Source organism: Etheostoma spectabile, unplaced genomic scaffold, assembly GCF_008692095.1.
Source record: "Etheostoma spectabile isolate EspeVRDwgs_2016 unplaced genomic scaffold, UIUC_Espe_1.0 scaffold00569331, whole genome shotgun sequence".
Taxonomy (NCBI): domain Eukaryota; kingdom Metazoa; phylum Chordata; class Actinopteri; order Perciformes; family Percidae; genus Etheostoma; species Etheostoma spectabile.
The window spans coordinates 872785-896465 of NW_022605066.1; positions in this window are offsets into that span (position 1 = coordinate 872785).

Consider the following 23681-nt stretch of genomic DNA (forward strand, 5'->3'; position numbering starts at 1 on the left):
GCGTGGGTGTGGAGGGGTAAGGGGGTGTCATAAAGAGGTGGGAGGGAACGGGTGGACACTTGGGGTATGGTTGTGGGGAAAGGGGCGGAGAGGGGACATACTAAGGCCTCTGTGTGCATGTGTGGGGGAGTCTCATCATCGAGCACCTCTCCCGCCCTCGGACACTGACCTCTTTGTAGGATTCATATTAAAAACTCTGGCCCGGTGAAGATGACCCGCCGAGACTAATCATGTGACCTCCAGCGCATTAAAGTGACCGTTAGTGGACATGGCAAGGACAGTCTGTCATTTTGGACTCCCAGTGGAAGGATGTTTGTGTGTGTGTGTGTGTGTGGTCAATGTTTGGATGTCAGCGAGGGCAAGGTGGGGTGCGGGGTGTGTTTGTCATGCAAGTGGGGTAAAACCTTATGTCATTGGGGAAGTGGAAGGTTATGTACATGTTAAATGTGTCTGTTTTGTTCTCTGCTGAGGTACTTGGAAAGCATTAGGGAAAGAATTATTCCACCATGTTACTATTTTGCTCAGCATGTGACAAAACAGGAAAAATTCTACTTACTTAGGCCATGTAAAAAGCCCTCAGTATCTGGAGAAGCATACATTCTTAGTGGGTTGCTTACAGGCATTTTTTGTTGTTGTTTTTTTAAAGTGCTCAGACCCGAGGGAATCCTTTACAGCTCCGGAAGTCTGTCACCAGCTGGCCATTTGGTCGGTAATGTTCAATGACAGCTCAAAGCACCGACTTGTTGTCTCTGGGACCTGTGGACATCTTCTGAAGCTCTTGGAGGCCACTTTATGTGGTGATAAAAAAGGGCCCAATAAAGCCTGCTCAACAGCAGCAGATCCTCCCAGTGCAGCAGTCCTTGTTAATCACAGCAAACAGTTGGAGATCCTTTCAAAGGGGATTATATCAGGGTCAGGAGCATTTGGACCTTAATTACCCTTGACATAATGTTTGACCATTCTGTTACCACCGGGGAGGGCAACACTTATTAAGGGGACATGGGCCTAGGGGTCACCAGGGTTACCCAGGTCAACATTGCAAGCACAGCCCAACCCAACCCCCCAGCCAACCTTTTCCACATTTAGTCATAGTCCAGCTACGGATCTCTGAGCCACAACAACTATGCGCCATGACTCCAGAGAAGGAATCCTGTCAGTTTAGGAGCTGAAGGATTTAGGAGGGGATGTTGGTTGATGTCATCACATTGAAGACCATCAGCTGGGACATGCTTTGGACAGAAGGGCTGAGCCATGACCTGCAAACACATGATTTGAGGACAACTGCAGCCAAAGGGTTAAAGGTTACTGGTTTTAATCCTCAGAATAGCAGGATACATTTGCACTTAAGAGCAATGCATATTGCTTTCATTTGCTGAAACCCAAGGACCCAAGCTTTAATGTCCCTTCATTATGTAGATAACAATGTGTTTCTTTTTCTTTATGATCATAGAATCACCTCATCAAGTCACACATTTGCATCACTTTTTACAAACAAAGCAGACTTAATGTGCTGATAGTGTTAAAGGGTTACTTTGATTTTTTTTCAACCTGGGCCGTATTTTCCCATGTTTTTGGATCTAAGTGACTGATGGGAACAACAATCTTTGAAATTAGTCCAGTATAAAAACGTGACAAGGCACCTTCCATTTATGTTAAAAAAAAGTGCAAACATGACTTACTTAGGTCATTGTTAAAAGTGTCCTTAGAAATGTTCTAAGAACTTTACTGTTAACATCTTACATCCACATTTGGAGATTAGATGTATAAAACTTTTTAAAAAAAGTAAGAACGGTTGATAACTGAGGAACACCAAAATAATGGCACTAACCCTAAAACTCACTTGGGGCCAATTCATACTTTGTGTCCGCATGGCAGAGGATATGCAGGATGTAATTTATGTCCACTGCTCGTGCTTTGTGCTTCGTGACTGGCCAAAATGACTGAGGGACTGTACGCACTCCACGCACCAACCAGCGTGCCAACTGCTAATGTGTGATACGCGTCTATTTATGCTTATTTTTTTCAGCCAGTGGCTGGCTAATTGGCTCTTCCCTGTGGAGGAAGTCAAACAATGAGACCATTTCCATCAGCAATTAATAAGAGATTTTTATAATGTGTTCAGAGCTCAGCTTTTGTGCTCAGGACAAGGAGTGAGAGGTGCACAAAGTGGGATGCAATCAACAGATGGGAATGAAGTCGGCCGGTGGAAAGCATTAGCCCCCTCCACACGCAGAAAACATGTTTCCTCTGTAGGCCTGATCACTGTTCCTTCTCAGACACCTTCATTTTGGCAAATATCTTAAAGAGCCACTGTTCTGACGTTCTTATATCGAGCAAACCCTCAGAAGTCTGTAAAATACTACTCTCTGTCTTATCCCCAATGACGTAAACAGATAACACCCAAAAAAAAAATGTAGCTAATACAAATGCAATCTTGTATCTCTCAAGGTGTGAGTTTACATGCAGCCTAAATGTGACACAGATGATATACAACAAGAGGATACATGTTTTGCAATCAAAACATCAAATCCCTTGCTGGCTACACACTGTATACATTCTGTCAAGGTCCTCTCCAGATCAGAGATTATTCTCATGTAAACACACATTGCTTTTCTTAGCTGTTCTTGCATTTTTTTGGAGAGAACAAAATGCCCGGGGTCCTCTGAAATGAAGAAAAAGTGTTTGACTTTGGAGGAGCTACTTTCCTGCTACGCTCCAGCACTCCAATGGCTCAAAACACGCTTATAATGTGATTGAATAATCAGTACAGCCTTATTCCTTATCAAAACCCATGCACAATAAGCCCTGCAGGCTGCACCCTAAAGTCATAACTTAACCTTACATGAATAGTGGATATACAACTATGCTCTTAAGATGCCCCGCTGTTTGCTTCCCAAGTGTCTTCAATGATCTTATTGGGCCAAATAGCATTTGCACATGCTCAATAATTTACCCATAGTCAACAGTCTTTTGTTCAGCGTCATGCTCGACCAAACGAGCACAATATCGCCATAAACACACGCACACAACACAAAACCCCCAGCACCACAAAATGTTGTCCGCCAGTCAATGTCACACACGTCCAACTGTGTGGCAACGTGTATCTCTGAACACAACACCCCACCCACCCCCGTACCTTAGTTGACATGAGTGGGAGCACGTCATTGGGAGAGTTACTGTAGATGTAGGGGAGGATTGAGAAAGGAATACGGAAAGGCAGGGAGGGTTGGGAGGAGGAGGAGAAGACAGGGGGGAGGTGAGGGTAATCTGTAAACAGCTTGTAATTGCGTCTTAAATTGTTTAAATTGCCATTATGCGATGACCCTGTGATCCATGACTGACACAGAACATGAAGCAACTTGGTTTTCACATAAACATGGAAAACACCAGGTTTAAGACACATGGAGTCATCGTTTTACAGCTGCTCTACAATTATTAACATCCCTCTATTGTTGGCTTCTTTTTTCTGTTTATTCTAATTTCAAACACTCAAATGTTCTCAATGTCACAAACAAGGTATTAAAATTATCAGTTGCAACTTTATAATAGCCATCTAAATAACGTTTGACAGTTTAAATTTGTTTCTAAAGCTTTACAAATATTTGGTAATCATTAAAAAATACTTGATATTTTATTTAAAATGTTACGTGTGCAACAATTATTTTTGTATGAATAAAAACAAACAATTATAGCATTACTAATGATTACTAAACACTATTATTTTGTTGGTTTTGAATAATTCAATTCAATTTTATATATAGTATTGAATCAGAACAAGAGGTCTAGATCACACTCTATAAGTTACAAAGACCCAACAATTCTAGTAATTCCCCCCAAGAGAAATCATTGAGTGTGACAGTGGAGAGGAAAAACTCATTTTAGGGAGAAACCTCTTGTGTGATGAATAATGGGAACAGTCACAGTAAAGATAATGGAACTATGACTAGAAGTAGTAGTTGTAGTAGCGGCGTGTAGCAGGGCGTAGCATGGCGCGGGGCAGGACCACGGCGACAGCTGCAACCATGATTTAGGTGCCACCCTAATCAGAGGAAAACTGCGCGGTGAGAAAACATAAGGACTCTGGGGAATAAGCTCCCCAGAGCTAAACTAACATCAAGCATTTCTGGGACATGGATGGAAAGAGAGAGGAGAGAGGAGCTCAGTGTGTCAAAGGAAGGACATCCCCCGGCAGTCTAACACTATCACAGCGTAACTAAGAGCTGGTGCATGGCAGACCGGAGCTAGTTCCATAAGGGATGGTAGACGAGTCTGACGATTATGAAGAAAAGCAGGGAAGAGAATTGTAATTTAAGTTTAGTTAACTATCAATTTGGGATAAACCAATGTAGACTGTTGGCAGGAAATGGAAGAAAAACCCTTGGTGTCAAAGTCACAGGCCCTGTTGACCCAACTGTTCACCTTACCATAACACCAACCATCACTGCAGAATCCTGATTACGTGCCATCTGATGCTGAGGTATTTCAAATGTTTACTTTCTACATTATCCAAATTCAGGCACCTGAAGACAACACAACTTTACGTTATGGTTGTATATCATGTAGAGAGAGAGCAGCACGTTAGCAGAGTTGCAGCTTCAGTACTTTGCTTGTGTCTACACATTGTTGCGTCCAGGCAGTTTTGAATTTTGGTCATCTGCATCCCTCCATGTTAATTTTTACCGCCCCATCAGTGCTGCACTACTCTTGCTTTTCTAGACCTTCCTCCAAAGCGCTGCGGAGGAGGGTCTGGCCAGTCCACACAGCATTCTGGTTTATTGGCATTTCTTTAAACCAATCATAAATGCCTTGTGCAGTGCTAAGCACCGGGAAAAGTCGCAGTGCCTCTGCAAAATAGCCTCAGGAAGGATTTTGTTTTGGTGAAACGTGTATACGTTCAGAAGTAGTTTTAGTCGTCAATAGAAAACTTAGATTGGACAGATAGTCTAGCTAGCTGTCTGGATTTACCCTGCAGAGATCTGCGGACCAGGTAACCATGGTCCTCAGATTGGACAGAAAGTCTAGCTAGTAGTCCGGATTTACCCTGCAGAGATCTGAGGACCAGGTAACCATAGTCCTCAGATTGGACAGATAGTCTAGCTAGCTGTCCGGATTTACCCTGCAGAGATCTGAGGACCAGGTAACCATAGTCCTCAGATTGGACAGATAGTCTAGCTAGCTGTCTGGATTTACCTTGCAGAGATCTGAGGACCAGGTAACCATAGTCCATAGAAATGAGACGCAGGTTAGAATGCCAACACAGAGACAGAGGAAGGGGACGGATATCCGAGGAATCCTAGAAGTGGAACGTCAAGGAAATAGACTGCAAAGACTGAATCTAAAATTACAACAAGGCAGCACCCCCATGGGGATATTCTGTCTGTGCAGTGGGAGGAAGTGGCATGTTGTCCTTCTTCATATGCAGTCTATGAGCCCAACACACAAACATTGTAGTATAACAGAATAAAATAGACTTGAAGCGTAAAAATGCCCATGCCAGATTTCCTCCTGGGCTTATCCACCAGACCTCCTCCCTACAAAGATTTGTGGCTTCATAGAAACGTCATGTTATTTTCACCTTTGCTCCACACAGACAGTAGCCATAATTCACAGGACTGCAAGGGGGTCTTGTCAGTTAAACACAAACATAGCTCAGCATTTGACACATGATTGATGCTGTCGTTTTTCTTGGGATCAGGCTCCGTGTTCTCACCAGAAAGTATGGGCCTCAGTGTGGCCTCTCAGTCCATACAGCAACGAGCTGCACCTAATCCTACCTTTATAAAGGCTGTCGCTTTTCCTACGGAGGGAGGTTTTCAAATGATCATCATGACCTCATTTATGAAAATTGGTTCTTGTGGCGCAGTAGCAGCACATGTTTGTAACCCTACACTGTAATCACAACAAGCTAATTCATTGTGACACAATGTACGTCCAGTCTGGCCCATTCCTGAGTATGAGTCAGTCTGCATCTCAGATTAAAGTGTTTATATGAGAAACATACTGCGAACAGCGCAGTATGACAGATAGCTTACAGTAGTTTTAAGAAGCTAGCAGGGGCATGAAGTTGGAAAGCCCCGAAAGGCTTTCAGACATTTGTCTGGGAAATCAAAATGAATAAACATTTGTATTAACCCAGCAATCAGAGACGGTGAAAACGCATGTAACTTTTTATGATGGTGCCACGGGGGACACGGACAACATTCAAGGCATTCAACGCGGTCTCAGGAGCACTTTCCCCTAAACATTTTCCCCTAGTGAAAATGACAAAAAGTGCTAAATCTGTACAGTGAGGTGCTGTTTTAGAAGCTGCTTTATGGCCTCTCTTGAGTTTTACATGAGACGTGGTGGTTACGGCGCACAATCAAATAATGGAGCTAAATTTAAACTGAAGGCTTTTTTTCACCCACACACGCCAAGAAAAGAAGAGTGGAGCTTTGACTCTTGTCCCCATAAATCTATCACTGGATCTGTTAGTTGATCCTAAAACAGGCAAGGGGGGGGGGGTTCCTGGTGTAATTTACAGTAGTTTAGTTGGTGATGCTAGCGAGAGGTAATCTTAGAGTAGGGTATATATGAAGGATTTTATGGACTCAAGTCTGCATGATTTTATTGCAACAGTGGAAATAAGCATGCTAATGTTTCCAGTGCCACATTCCTCACAGGTTCACAATGGAGCAAACCACATTAGAAATATTAATCTGTGTATTATTGAATTCCTAATGGGTTTTGGTAGAGCCTGAGTGGAAAGGACACTTTTTTTTCATTAGGTTTTCCTTGTAAGTTCACATGCCAAGAAAGTTGTGCAGGCCAGAATGGAACATATTGTCTGCCTGCTTGGCCCCGGCAGCATCCAAATATTTTTGGGGAAAAATCCCCCCAACGGTAAAATTCAACACTTGTGAATCCAAGGTAGATGCACTGGATACTACACAGGCACTACTTTGAAGGTTGACAAAGGGCTGAGCATAATGCCACTCTGCGAGATCACATCACATTATCCTGCTATTGTGCTGTACAGAACTAATGTACAATCCAGTCTTTCATCCCGTCTTTATTATGCGCATGTCAGCGTTAAAAGAACCATATTGGCTCTTTAATGCGTGCACACAAGCAAGCGTACCCATGTCCAAACCTCTTACAAAAAACAAAAAGGGATAGTGTAGAGCTATCCGGCCATTATTGCATAGCACCCTGACAGCGGAGGGGTCTTGAATCAGCCTGTTCTGTTCAGAATAGTCCTCGGCTTGCACTACATCATCCCAGCATCACACGTAATACCATGTTTAGCTATGTTCCAATACATGCTGATTATTCAACTGTGCCCTTTTATATATGGATCTGAACACTGTTGCAGTATTATTATACTTATTAATAGACTTTTTCCGTGAATTTAACAAATTCCTTAAATCATAAATATATTTCCAGCAATAAATCCACACAGACTTTGTATTGCTCTCACAATGAAAAAAAACCCAGGCAGCAATGTTCCAAACGTTGTTCCTCATGCAGACAAAAAAGTCGCTGTTTGAGTTTTCAAAACTTTGTCCACATTCCGTCTTGAATGCAGTGTGCAGCCTCTGTTTGGGCTCTCCATGTATGTTGGGATGCGGCAGAGAACCTGTTGGCACAAACTCGGATGTGCACGTTCTCCTTTTCCTGCCCGCAAGCCCAGTAAACTCTCTCCTGTTATTCACTGGCAGCTTTTCCAGGGATCTAATAAAACATCAAAAACTCATAAAATGAATATATTTAGTCTCACTCACGCTTAGACATTTACATTTTTCCAAATTCTCTCTAGATTATCTTGCCTGCTTAAATAATGAATTAAAAAAACAATATACGCATGCATGCAAGTGATGAGATGGTTGCTTGCATGATGTTGATCTGTTTTTGTATATTCTATTTGTATTTACAACCAAAACCCATGGCAAAAAAAGAAGTTTGAAGTTGACTGACAATACAGGCCAAACGTTTGGACCCACCTTCTCATTCAACTCATTTTCTTTATTTTCAGAAAACATGTCTTATATTCTAGTTTCTTCAAAGTAGCCCCCCTTTGCTCTGATTACTGCTTTGCACACTCTTGGCATTCTCTTGATGAGCTTCAAGAGGTCGTCACCTGAAATGGTTTCCCAACAGTCTTGAAGGAGTTCCAAGAATGCTCAGCACCTGTTGGCCCTTTCGCCTTCACTCTGCGGTCCAGCTCCCCCAAAACCATCTGGATTGGGTTCAGGTCTGGTGACTGTGGAGGCGCAGCACTCCATCACTCTCCTTCTTGGTCAAATAGCCGTTACACAGCCTGGAGGTGTGTTTGGGGTCATTGTCCTGTTGAAAAATAAATGATGGTCGAACTAAACTCAAACCGGATGGGATGGCATGCCGCTGCAGGATGCTTTGGTAGCCATGTTGGTTCAGTATGCCTTCAATTTTGAATGAATCGCCAACATTGTCACCAGCAAAGCACCCCCACACCATTACACCTTCTCCTCCATGCTCCACGGTGGGAACCAGGCATGTAGAATCCATCCGTCACCTTTTCTCCATCGCATGGCGTTTGGAGCCAAAGATCTCAAACTTGGACTCATCTGACCAGAGCCCAGATTTCCACTGGTCTGATGTCCATTCCTTGTGTTTCTTGGCCCAAACAGATCTCTTCTGCTGGTTGCCTCTCCTTAGCAGTGGTTTCCTAGTTGCTATTGGACCATGAAGGCCTGATTCAGTCTCCTCTTAACAGTTGTTCTAGAGATGTGTCTTCTGCTAAAACTCTGTGTGGTATTCATCTGCTCTCTAATCTGAGCTGCTCTTAACTTGTGGTTTCTGAGGCTGGTGACTCAGATGAACTTATCCGCAGCAGCAGAGGGGACTCTTGGTCTTCCTTTCCTGGGGCGGTCCTCATGTGAGCCAGTTTTGTTTTTAGTGCTTGATGGTTTTTGTGACTGCGCTTGGGGACACGTTAAAAGTTTTGGCAATTTTCCAGACCGACTGACCTTCATTTCTTAAATTAATGATGGCCACTCGTTTCTCTTCCCTGAGCTGATTGGTTCTTGCCATAATATGAATTCTACCAGTTGTCCAATTGGGCTGTCGGCTGTGTATCAACCTGACTTCTGCCCAACACAACTGATGGTCCCAACCCCATTAATAAGGCAAGGAATTCCACTAATTAACCCTGACAAGGCCCACCTGTGAAGTGAAAACCATTTCAGGGACCACCTCATGAAGCTCATTGAGAGAACACCAAGGGTTTGCAGCACTATCAAAAAAGCAAAGGGGGGCTACTTTGAAGAAAATATAAGACATGTTTTCAGTTATTTCACACTTTTTTGTTAAGTACATAATTCCATATGTGTTCATTCGTAGTTTTGATGTCTTCAGTGATAATCTACAATGTAAATAGTCATGAAAATGAAGAAAACGCACTTTGGTCTGTACTGTTAGTGAACTTCAAACTTCTTTTTTTTGCCATGGGTTTTGGGTCAGTCAAAATACAAATGTAAGGAAACACATTGAATGAGAAGGTGGTTCCAAACCTTCGGCCTGTAGATACAGATGTATCATGTTATAGTGATGAGCACACAAGCAGGAAGGGATGAAGCAAAGTGTTACTTTATAGTGTATATATGTATATTTATGGAATGTTTCTCACTAAGGTTTTTGTGCAGCCTGGTCTCACAGAATTTCGTGAAATTATCCCAAACTGTTACCAGCACCTGCTGGTGGCACGGAATTTGTGAATGAGAAGTCCTTGAGAAGATGACGTAGCATTAAAAGCGACAACGGTAGCGAGTAGTATAAAAGCCTGAAAATCCGCGTTGGAAGGTTGGTTGGGGGGGTTGATGGGTCAGACAACACAGGACTGGGATCTCCCAGGAGACCGGACATAGTGTACCGCATGTCACGATTCCTAAACCCAACCATCTCGTTCTTCTTTTCCTAAACCCAACCCGTTGTTGTCCCGCCCACCTGTGACCTTTTCTTTAACTTAAGGGGCCGATCACCCATCACGGAATTTTCAGATTCCATGAAACTGCCACACATTTTGAGTTGAGGAGCCATGTTCATTTCACAGAATTCTGTGAGACCAGGTTGTTTTTGATGTTGTGAGCAGAGATGGTAAAAGTACTCACTTCTCATACTCCAGTACAAGTACAGATAGTTGTGTCAGAAATACTCTGGTAAAAGTAGAAGCACTGATTTCACTTCTTTGCGCAACTAAAAGTAACAAAGCACAGGCTTGGAAATTTACCTAAAGTATAAGGTAAAAGTTGCCTTGTGAATGATCACCATTACTTATGCAAAGCTACCAGGACCAGACAGATGTTACTAGATAACTCGCTGAGGAACTTCAGTATTCATGAAAAAAGACTCTGAATCTGTCAAGTCGTCTTGTAGTGGTGCATCAAGTGCAACGTACAGTACTGTAGAGTCCCATCCAATTATTTAATTTATTTATTTATTAATTATGAAATTACATACGGGATACAAGCATTTCATTGCCTAACTTGTTATCGTAATGACAAATAAACACCTTGAACAAGATTGAATTTGGCATTGATGATGTAAAAAATATCAGCTTTTACAGCTGCTGCAGAGGAGAGAGACACAGGTGACGTTAGATTCAGTAGTACAACTAAATCCAAAGTTATGTTTCTCACTGGAGAATGAGATACTGGAGAATAAGGCCTGAGGAAGTACCACATGGTGAGTGGCAGCCAGGTGTGCCTGGTACTGCCTGTGGAGCCACGCCCCTGTAGATGAAGTCACACACACACACACACACACACACACACACACACACACACACACACACACACAGCGGAAGACTGACAGGGAATCAGAGGTCACAGACCAGGCTGTGGCAGATATTGGCGTTAAAATGTTAGAACTAAAAGTGAAAAGTCGGCACAAAAATAAAGTAAAAGATATCTGAAAAATCCACTTGAGTACAGTAACAAAGTATTTGTACTTTGTTATTTCCCGTCTCTGGTTGGGAGACATGTAATACGACCCAGGCAGTCAACTTTGATGCATAGGGTTAGCAACCTTTTTTGAGCCAGGTTCAAATATTTTACTGAACTTTTTTCAGGGGCTCTCTGAAATGAAAACTGTTAAACGCAATGAGTGAGGGGGGGCTGTGGTTTTTCACATACTGGTACTGGTCTGTTTGCATCACACAAGTTGAACCTGGCCAACAAGGATAGCAATATCAATTGTCATGCCACACATATGACCTGTGATCTTTTTAGAAAGACTTGGAGTTGCCCCCATCTTAGTCAGTTAAGCAGCTATTCAGTCTTTTGGTGTTCGGCAAATACAATTACTTTAGTCAATTACTAGTTTTTTGCTAAATAGTTTTGCACGCTGAATGACTTGTTTTAAATAAACATATGCGCACATCTCTGGTAAACACAAGATTTAAAGGGGTGCTCAAGCCTGATTGTTTTGTGGAGAAAACTGAGTTTTATAGATCTGTTGGTGATAAATCAACTAATCGTGTAATCGTCAAAATCATGTGTGTTAGTTGACAAAGAATGTTTTCAGTCTTGTACAGCTCTAGTATTAGTGTGTACTTTGGACAAACACTGCACCGTTCTGCTGATTCCAGCTGACAACCCCCCCAAGAGAGCACTCAGGCCACGGACACCCAACACATCCAACACAGTCTTCAACATGTCACATCAGGCACAGGTAAGGCCCGAGACAAAAGGCCAGGGAGGAATTCAGAATTGGAAAGTGAGCAGGAGAGATTGAGAGAAAAGCCCTATTTTTTTCCTCTGTATGCTTTTCATAAAGGCGAGCTCTCTGATTGCCAGTGTCAAAGTGACAGGGTCTTTTATGAGCACTTGGCCGGTCCCCGCCCTGGTTTTGTGTAGTCAGGCAGCGATAGCAGTGCCCATTGTTAGGCTACTGGGAGAGGAGCGGCCCTGTGCTATTGAGAGGGGAGGGGCCCGGCCCTGCTCACCCGCCCTGTGCACTGTGTTGGCTGAATAGGCAGCTAAGGTGTCCATGCCCCCCAGTGCCCTTCAGTGTGGGAAAGCTGGTGCAGAAAGCACCTGCAGCATCTTGACAGCGGCGGACACAGGATTGCGTGCTAGCTTTGGATGCGCGGGGCACCGGGAGGTGACACTCTGCGCTGACGGGTATAGTAGGAGTGTCACACTCCCATGCTGTGTTAACATCTCCTGTCAAAGATCAAACGGATCGAGTTTGCATGCACCGTAATGTACAGTACATGCCGCTTTGTGCTTGCGCTGTGTGCACACAGACATGCACACTGGCTGCAAGACGATACTTTTCTACGGTACAATAAGTATACAATCTCCACACATGCACTTCACACAATCATATCAGTGCACATGAAAACATGTTATAAAACAAATTACAGCACATAATGCAACGAGCCTAATGCTTTGGAAAACTAACACACATATCAGATAACCTGAAACCTGTTCCAAAAGCTCCTGGGAACAATATTAACTACATTAAGACTGTAAAAAGACGTACAAAAAAGCAAGTTTCAGCATATGTTATCCTCCATTTGACAAATATTGGTTAATAACGTAAAAAATAGTAATTTTGTCAACGTGTAAACTAGCAACTGAATAAAAAGCCATCAACGCTATTTAATATTGAGTTTGGTGCATCAATCAGTCTCTCATTTATTGCCTGGCATGTCCCATGCGATGGGTCTGTGTTGCAACGCTGCCATTCCTGGCATTCCTCCCTGGAATGCACAAATAGGAGCTCACAGAATGGGATCAAGACTGCAAAACAAGACAACATTCCTAAGGCAAGTTTTAACAAAATATACTGTGCTGCTTTATGTACTGTAAGTGGCACGTGGACGGGAGACGTGCAATCTAATGTATGGGCGAAGGAAACAGAGTTCAAGTATTACATGTTTGTAGTGTGTGAGGTTTCTATGCCTTGAACGGTAGAAGTCAATGGTGTTCTTAAATGTCCTTAAGGGATTCCTCCTGTTCCAGATGCATTTAGATTCTTATTGCAGAAATAAAGCTGCATTTGTTGTCTTTTTTTTTTTTCTAAACTTCTTCACAAGGACCATCCATCTCACGCAAGGCTGTCATAGAGAGAATAGAAGGTGACACCTTGCCCAACGCTGGTGGGACAGAACAAATATTTCAATTGACATATTCAAATATTCAAATATCAGTTGCCCAGATTAGATGACTGTTATGTGTCCGTCAACATGTTAGAATGACTCTTGACTGATTCCCTCTGGTCACTCTGCTGTTTCCCCATGACATCAAGTGAGCGGCAAAGCCACTCGACGCATGACTAGCAGCTTCGACTAACTTGTTTTCTGGGGGGGGGGGGAGTTGACTGGGTTTTACCACAGTGCGGCTGTTGTTCCAGCGCCCGAGGATTACAATTAACCAGCCACTCCTGTTGGGGCTTAATGACCGAACACTGCAAAAGCCAGCAGCAGGGACACTTCCTGAACAGCGCTGGGTTAGCCCTAATTGGTTCTGGCACAGCAATCCTTACTGCTTATCTCATAGCCAGCTGAGAAAAATCACCGGTGATGTGTGAATCAAAACATGTTGATTGCAAGAATTTCAGATTGAGCAACATAGTCTACCTGATGAAAAGGCTTGTTTTTGTGCAATCATGCTCAGTCACTGTTCCCTGACGTTGTATTGTCTTGGGCTTGATTGTGATTATATTTGTGCAATGTAAAATGATATTAAGATACTTTCAAATCCTTTGTTTTAGTACTATGGTTCTGTCCTGAATGAGGCTTTGGAAATAAATAAATAGATACAAAAAATGAGAGGGAATCTCCCTTGATCATAACAGGACCCTGTCAACGCATGTCCAAGCTCAGAATCAAGGGGGGGGGGGTTTGGACGGGAGGCCTGGGGGATTTGGGTAAACCATCTGTTGACCAAAGCTTTTGGGAAAGAGCACTAATATGGATTTAGGATATTATTCTCTCTGCAGGTGGGATGGTCAAAACCCCTGTGGATTTCTATGCAAGGAGGGGGCGAGCCTTATAGAAATAGAAAAAAAAAAAAGATTTCTAAAGAGGGACAGAGGGCAGAATAGACGGAACAAAGATGCTGCATTGTTGAACTTTCCCCTATTCTCCACCAACTCATTGGTAACTCAGCAGAGTCAGGTGTGAGGGCTCAACATGGGGACGGAACAGAAAAGAATTTGTCACTGAAAATATCCACATTATAATATTTGCGGTGGCATTTCCTTCCTCCCACATTCCTGGCACAGTTAGACCAGCAATATTAAGAGGTGGAGGGCCTGGGTGGCTCTCCACATGGACTCAGACACCATGCAGGGTGGACTTGGGTAAGCTCAGACACTGACCTTGTGTTGGGTAGAGAAATAAGGACTCGGGAAGTAATAGCGCTCTTTGGCTCTCTAGTTGCCAGGGTTTATTCCAGCAGCAGCCGTCTTTACTGGGCTTAACAGTGATTTGCCCCCTTTTGCTAACTTGTTTGTTTACCAGGATTTTCCAATAGAGCTTTAAGCTGCCAGGTGCTTTCACTGTATTACTGGTGGAAGATGCACAGCTGCTCACATCTGCATCAAGAACAGTGAGAGGCACGGATGGCTGTTACAAGTTTTTAATATTATTGTAATCTGCTTAAACAGCCAGATGAGAGTAAACTGACTTCCCTGTGTCTAAACATTACTTCAATCTAGCACCTACAGCATGTATGCCAAAACACACCATTAAAAGGTATTTTCCCAAACTGCTTGGCCCAGGACTTGGGAAATGGTAAGCCTCTAGAAATAATGCAATTCCTATGAGGCAGATTTTGAGTCTTTCAGGCCACATGGTGCACAGCAAGTGGCCAACAAAAGCCACTGGACTTTGTATGCAGTCAGGTAAGGAGAGCTTAGAGTAACCAGTAAAAGATCTTCAAAACTATGGCACATAGCAAGCCCAGCCAACTCTATTATCCCGAGACAGATTTTTAGCAACTGTGTAGACTGGTATGTGCTGTTGAAGTACTGTACAGTAACTGTAGCATGAAGCACAGATTTTCTACAACTTCAAAATGAGAAGAAAAATAAGAAGAGTACAGAGGTTCCATGGCCCCAGGGGGATGACCCAAGAAAGAGGTGGTGATGATGTAAAGCTCTTTCCTAGCTCCCAGTCAGTAAATTACAGCTTCCCTCTAATCCGGCTCTGACCCCCCGCCCCCAACCCTCCCACCACTCCATTTCCCAATCTGAGATACTGAGTGAATTGATTCCAGGAAATGTCTATTTTGAGGAACAGATTGTGGCATTGTTGTTGACAACTAAGCGGGAACAGCGACGGCTAACCCACTTTATCACGTTAGCTACTGTTTACATGGGAGTGACACGAGGTTGCCTTTTCTATTCTGACATGCAAAATACACAATACATTTAACTCACATCTGGACATGAACAGATGTCAAAAAAGGCAATACTTAGGCAGGAGTGCTTTAAGTTAAATGCTAATATCTGCATGCTATCATGCTGATGTTAAGCAGGTATAATGTTTACTACGTTCACCAGCCTACTTTAGTGTCTTAATAACAGACAGTATTTACAGATGGACGACACATCTCCACTTACTCCCACTGTACAAAAGTGAAGCCAAACTATCCCGGATACAGGCGCTCTTGGAACTTCGGAGCCAGAGTGTGTGCAGTAGTGTGCAGCAAAAATGAACCATCTAAATGTGAGAAATAAAATACCTAATTTGAGAAGTTAAATACTAGAAACAAGTTAATTTATCTGTCAGTGCAGTAAGATAATTACACTTGATAAGATTTCTTGAAATAAGGCAAATTATCTAGGCATGAGAAAGGGGAGAAATCTCTTGAAAGAAGTGCTTGAACACTAATTTCAAGCACTGCATTAAGTCAAATAAACTCAAAACTAAGTTGTCAATTCTTCTTTCAGTGTTTTGTCCTTTCTTAATTTTAGTGAAAAGCTCTTCAAACCAGAACCACTAAACAGGATGATTTCTCTTGATTCAAGACTGTTCATTATTATCTTATCCAGCTTAAAATGAGATAAAGCATAAATAAAATAGAGCACAGATAATTGTCAACAATGTATTTATATTTGGTATATTTTGACCGGCCGGTGGAGCCGCAGTATCAAAGTCCCGTCCATAGTGCATTGTTTAAAATTTGAGAACATTTCTCACGGATATTACGTTCGGATTGTGTAATAATTTCCCTCAAAACCGTTCTCACACTCAAAGGGTCACTCCTCGGACTCAGGCTGCTTCTGCGCGCTTGCACATCTTCTGCTCTCAGACTTTTCCGGCGCTCTCGGGTTGTTTGCGTTGCCTGCCCCGTTGAGGGTGCATTCGCTTTGTATTAATAAAAAACCACCCCTATTTAAGTAGCACATCATTTCTAGATCTGTTTTTATTATAGTGGTTACTGGTTAAATTGTACTTCAGACTTCAGACTAATGTTGTATGTGGGAACAAAGACTAAATTCTGATGAACAACATACAACACTGATGCAAAAATTGACACAAACAATCCAGTTTCTTGCGTCCTAACAGTAATATTACAGTTTAGGTTTTACTACTGGCTCTAACATGAAATTACTCAAATCCAGGGAACATGGTTAACCAAACGAAGAAAAAATACAAAGTGGGGTCAGCACATTTACGCATAGCCAGTGTTCGCCATGTGTTGTTCAATCTAGCTAAACAATAAAGAAAACCTATTTGTTTATGGACATCAAGCTAGGCTATATGCTAGGCGCTTAAGTTATGTTACTCATCTTACCCTCGCAGTTGTGGACTTAACTTCATACGTCCCACTTCAAGCCTTTCTCCCGTTTCCTGATGAGTGCTGGTGAAACTAAGGTGTACTAAATTCCATGGCAGTCCATTTAATAGTTGTATTTTAGTCCATTTGTCCATTTAATAGTTGTATTTTAGTCTGGACAACGGTGGAGGTGGACAGACCAACGGACAGATCGGCATTGCCATCCCTTGAATCTTACTGGTAAGTGTGGCTAAACATACAGAAATTCAAAAATGTAAACAATGGCCAAAGTGGGTTACATTCAGCACTGGAGAAAGAAAGCTCTTAGACAGATTAATTGCTCCATCATTAAGCTATAAATCGTCCATCTCGGTCAAGTTATTTGTGGCTTAATTCATGGTCAATAAAGACGACTTAAACCCTGATGGAGGGACTTTGCCCCTATTAGATACAGGATCTGGCTGGGGTGATCCCATGCGTAAGGATATGTGAATCTGGCCACTTAAGGGGCCCTGTGGTTTTGGGTTGATTAGTTTCACAGATATCCTTCCTGATGCTGTCGGGATATCCTGCTGCTTTCCAGTAAACTACACATCTCTGATCCCATGCTGAAAGAAAAAGAACGAAAGAAACCTTTCCAAGCAAGCAGTTTATTGAGAACCGTTAACAGTTTGACAGCTTAGATTTTAAAGGCTTTGCAGCTTAACGCAGGATGAAATAGCCTGTAGATATGCTTTAGTCTACTACATTTTGTATTGCCAAGCAGGTTCATTTAGATCTTTGGCGAATGACCAGATTGAATGTTAGCCATTAAAGATGGAAGAACACAGTCTTGGCAGAATGTGAGCTCAAATTAACCAGAATGGGCGTGTTGATCAAGGACACATGGGACACAAGTCCTACCAGGCATGCAGTTCTCAATGAAAGAAGACAAGGTAATGCAATCTCTCAAACTGTAATTCAGAATAATAGGCCAGCTTCCTCCAGGAATGGTCTCTTTTTGATTGTTTAATTGTTTGCAGGCATGCGGGTGAACTAACTGGAATCTGGTTAGATTTTTCCCCTGGGGATTAATGAGGAGCATGTTGGAAGGAAACCCAAGAAGGGTTTCACATCCTGGACACAGCAACAACTTGTCATTGCAACAGAAACCGATGATTGACACATTGTTGAACTGAAGATTACAGACACTATATTCGTGGCTAAATTGACTGCCAACATGTTTTTTACTCTTAATAATCACAAGATCTATTGATACTTCACGTTAGTCACCATGCATCATATAATGTAACAGATGAAGTTCTTATGGGTTTTAATGTGGTCATATATCTACAGCGAAATCTGTTTTGAACTGCATTCAAAACAAAAAAAGCATCACCTCCTGTTTTTTTTCCCACTTTCTTGAATTTAGATCAGCAATTGCAAAAGCTTTTTTATGAAATGTAAACAGGTTGAACCACTATTGTGTTACATCAATTAAAATAGTAGTGAAATTGGAATATACTGACGAAAAAACGTCAAACTTCAAGCGTCACATTTTTTTCTTCTTCAATGGCCGCGGGTTTGACTCCGACCTGCCCTATGCTGCATGTTATTCCCCATTCAAGTCTAAACTGTCCTATACAAATAAAGGCCTAAACGCCCCAAAAACAATCTAAAATGTCAATCATTATACTTTATACTATATACATTATAGTGAGTGATTGTTGATTTCTAGTCTTGAATTGGACTTTGTGAGTGACTTTGCAGCTGTGTTCAGCTCTGGCCGCGCGTTCTCATAGAACAGAGTGACAGCATGATGTCATTTCAGGTCCCAAAAAACACCTGGGATGAGGCTACCCTCTTCCAAGCCATAAAAAAACACCTGGACTGCCTCTGTCCTGAATAAGACTGCATCAGATCCATCTAAACGTTGAACGTCATGGCTAAGATACATAAAGCAGTGAGCCTCCATGGTGTGGAATACTAACAGTGGTTTCGTAGAACCCCAATCATAAACATTTGCATGGATACAATGAAGGATTTGCTCTTTACTTTAATTATTATTTTTGTAGTGTCACAGGGACAGCTATCACGTGGATTTGGAGTGAGTCATGTGTTTGTCCATGAGGACATCATCTGGGATCTTACTGTTCTCTTACAGGACGTGTTCGCACACGTCAGCTATCCCCTGCACTTTGAATACGCCCATACAGCTCGATCTGCTAGTGTTTCCTTGCTTTGAGTTCTCTGGAAGTAAACAGCCAAATGGACAGTTTGTGGCAGGGGGATAAAGGGTATATGATGAAAATGAGAGAACTAAGCCCAGAGGCCCCGCATTCTGCTTGGGGAACAAAATACTTCAAAACAGTAACCGCTGCTGCTTGACTACAGACAACCACACTTCCAAATAGAACATGCTACCACCCAGCAACACTGAAGGATAACCACTGTGCTAGGTATTTTGTGTATGTGCTATGTGCATACTGCTGGACTTAATCTGACAGAAACGGTAAGGCCTTAGGCAGAACATATGGGACATCTTGACATTTTGCGTAAAGTCTGCTAATTATAATGCCATTATAATAATGTTGAAGGGCATTGATGGGAATAACAGTGTTATAAATGATGCTGGCTGAGGGTTTTACTTTTTTCAGTAACAAGTAATCCGATTGATTACTCTTCCCATCTTAATAACGCCGTTTTTTCATCACACCAACTAGATCTCTGAGCTGAGAGGTAAAGACTGTTTTTACTGTTCTTCCTCGGTTAGCAGCCACATGCTCCTTCAAGGTCATTAAGGTCTGCAAATCAGTCTCTTCTTGTTGTCCCTAAAACACGGCTCAAGAGCAGAGGGGATCGGGCTTTCTCAGCCGCAGCCCCGAGACTTTGGAATGAGCTGCCTCTACATGTCAGACTGGCCCCCAGCCTCCCGGTTTTTAAATTGCGACTAAAAACCCATTTTTATTCCCTGGCTTTTAGTCCTATATTCTGTCTATTTATTGTTTCATTTCAATGTACAGCACTTTGGTCAACCTGGTTGTTTTTAAATGTGCTTTAGAAATAAAGTTTGATTGATGGATTGATTGATGTGACTTACGGGTTCGCTACGGCAAAGCTGTTTCCATCTCCTATTTTGCACAATAACTCAAAACCACCTCAAGCAAACGTTCAGCTTTTTTGCGTAGTTCTTTTAAATTTTTGCCATTTCCATCAACATTTTCTAATGTAATACTTCAACATGTGTATAAAAATATGTTGAAGTTGTTGATGATGGAAACACGGCTAGAGACTGCTGCACTATTGACTTCTGTAGCTCAGTGTCCAACTCAGTATCCCAGTGGCATGACTGAACAGTTTAAAGGATAAAGGTTGCAATATTCAATACCTTCCCTACTGTCAGCCATCCATCCATCCATCTTCGACCGCTTATCCGGTATCGGGTCGCGGGGGCAGCAGCTCTGGATATCTGCTCTCCTACCCGAGCCACATCAACCAGCTCCGACTGGGGGATCCTGAGGTGTTCCCAGGCCAGGTTGGAGATATAATCCCTCCACCTAGTCCTGGGTCTTCCCCGAGGCCTCCTCCCAGCTGGACGTGCCTGGAACACCTCCCTAGGGAGGCCCCCAGGAGGCATCCTTACCAGATACCTGAACCACCTCAACTAGCTCCTTTCGACGTGAAGGAGCAGCGGCTCTACTCCGAGCTCCTCTCGGATGACTGACCTTCTCACCCTATCTTTAAGGGAGACGCCAGCCCACCCCCTCCTGAGGAAACCCATTCAGCCGCTTGTACCCTGGATCTCGTTCTTTCGGTCATGACCCAGCCTTCATGACCATAGGTGAGGGTAGGAACAAAAATTGCCCGGTAGATCGAAAGCTTTGCCTTCTGGCTCAGCTCCCTTTTCGTCACAGCGGTGTGATAAACGTGATGTAATACCGCACCGGCTGCTCCGATTCTCCGACCAATCTCACGCTCCATGGTCCCCTCACTCGCGAACAAGACCCCAAGGTACTTAAACTCCTTCACTTGGGGTAAGGACTCACTACCTACCCGAAGAAAGAACTACATCGGTTTCCTGCTGAGAACCATGGCCTCAGATTTAGAGGTGCTGATCCTCATCCCAGCCGCTTCACACTCGGCTGCGAACCGATCCAGGGAGTGCTGAAGGTCACAGACCGATGATGCCATCAGGACCACATCATCTGCAAAAAGCAGCGATGAGATCCCGAGCCCACCGAACTGCCACCCCTTTCCGCCCCGACTACGCCTCGATATCCTGTCCATAAATACTATAAACAGGATTGGTGACAAAGCGCAGCCCTGGCGGAGGCCAACCCTCACCTGGAACGAGTCCGACTTACTGCCAAGAACCCGGATACAGCTTTCGCTTTGGTCATACAGATATTGGATGGCCCTGAGAAGGGACCCCCTCACCCCATACTCCCGCAGCACCTCCCACCGTTTCTCCCGGGGGACCCGGTTATATTCCTTCTCCAGATCCACAACCAGCCAATAGTGTGTAAACACCCAAAGCAACTGGGAATAGATCCTACTAACAACTATTGTCTGTGTATCCAAAGCCTGATATATCTCCATTATTGTCTAAAAACTATCCAAATCACAGTGAGCCAGGCTGTTGAATTTTTCCTTTATGCACACACTGTAGTTTTTATTTTACTCCCACATACACTGTCCCGCTGCTGCAAGCACTCACTACTACTGAACCAAATGTGGATTAATCCACCAATGAAAATAGTCCCCAACAAAGGCATTATTTATTCCTTTTGAGTTATATGTGCTTATAACTACAGTGCCCACTTGCCTCAAAAATTACTTTTTCAAAGAAAAAACAGTTGGATTTTTGGCCATTGTGAAATATATTTATATAATTAGAATTATGGAATTATACATTTTAAGTAGGAGCTAATGGGCTTGGTGCCGTGTGCCACAGACAGGGTAGGGAACTAAACTAACACATTGGGGGTTTTGGTCTTTTCATGTCATTTGTAGACAGTGAGAAAAACAGAGTAACGCCATGCTTATCCTTTATGAATACATAAAGAAATAGTTCAATAGGAACATCAAATTCATAATTTGAGGATGCTATTTGTTGTTTGTTTATTTTGGCCTTTTGCTGTTGTCTCATAGCAGATGTTCTAGTTTTGAACGTATAAATCATTTGGGGATTGTTTTCACTGATGCCTTCCTGTTTTTTATGTTAAAAACAGATCCCATGAAAAGACCAAAAACAACAGTGAATTATTCATTACTACAGACACTACATAGCCCGTGTTCGATATAGTGTATTCATCTGTGCTACCAAAAGGAAAAGTTGTTAGTCTAGATCTTAATACTTTCCAACTTATCTATTTAATAGTATATGGCACCCGCTCTGAACGTTATCAGCTGATTAAGTGGGTGTTATCAGTTGTTATCTCTACCACAGATATGAGGCAGTAGGGCCCGACTCTACCTCCTAGCCTTCCGTGCCAAGATCCAATGCTCAGAGCAACTACTCACCTGCTGCACTGGAAGGGAATAGTATTGAAAGACACTAAGGGTCCTTTTTTTAACAATCTACCTAAAGCTAAAGCTTTTAGGGCGTTTACGAATCCACTAATGCTAGTTTAATGGCAAAAACAATAGTCCGTGCGCCGGGCGCATGATTCAAAAGGGTTCCCTTAGTTTCTTCTTTATTCAGAGGTGTGTTTTAGGCGTAACATGCAATCAACCAATCAGAGGTCCTCTCCCCCATTCCCTTTATTATCGATCAGAATTAAAATTGCATTGCTAGGAAGGAGAAAAGTTCAAGAGAAGAAACTGATCTGCTCGTGCTTGAAGTGAAAGCGAGCAAGCAGATGATATACGGCACGAGCACGATGCCAGCAACACTCCACGAGGTGAAGCCGGCGTTAAAATAACAATGAAATGCTTTAGACCAGGTTTTTGTTGGTCAATGGCAAGATCACTTCCCGCTGCCTCAAGATAGCAATACGCCTAGAATGCACCTGGACACACCTCCCTGTAAGACCAGCACGCCCAGAATACACCTGAACACACCTCCCTGTAAGACCAGCACGCCCAGAATACACCTTAACACACCTCCCTGTAAGACCAGCACGCCCAGAATACACCTGGACACTCCTCCCTGGAAGACCAGCACGCCCAGAATACACCTGAGAACACCTCATTGTAAGACCAGCATGCCCAGAATACACCTGAACACACCTCCCTGTAAGACCAGCACGCCCAGAATACACCTGGACACACCTCCCTGTAAGACCAGCATGCCCAGAATACACCTGGACACACCTCCCTGGAAGACCAGCACGCCCAGAATACACCTGAGAACACCTCATTGTAAGACCAGCACGCCCAGAATACACCTGAACACACCGCCCTGTAAGAACAGCATGCCCAGAATACACCTGAACACACCTCCCTGTAAGACCAGCACGCCCAGAATGCACCTGAACACACCTCCCTGTAAGACCAGGACGCCCAGAATACACCTGGACACACCTCCCTGTAAGACCAGCACGCCCAGAATACACCTGGACACACCTCCCTGTAAGACCAGCACGCTACGTAAGTTACCTTTTTTACATGGCATTCTTAACAGACGCCAAGAACATGGTTTCATTTTCCAAACACAACCAAGAAACTTTTGGTTTGTTTGGACTCCCAGAGCGTTAAAAAGTTATGGGACTCCAGACCACCCTAGTCTATAGCCTCAACATTCCACTTCTGGGATTTTTGCGGATGCATGTATTTCCAACGGATGCATGTACAATCACCAATTATTGTCCCCTTCCTCTTTCTCTGTGTTGGCGTTCTAACCTCTGGTGGATTTTTTGAGGACTATGGTTACCTGGTCCTCAGATCTCTGCAGGGTAAATCCAGACAGCTAGCAAGACCATCTGTCCAATCTGAGGACTATGGTTACCT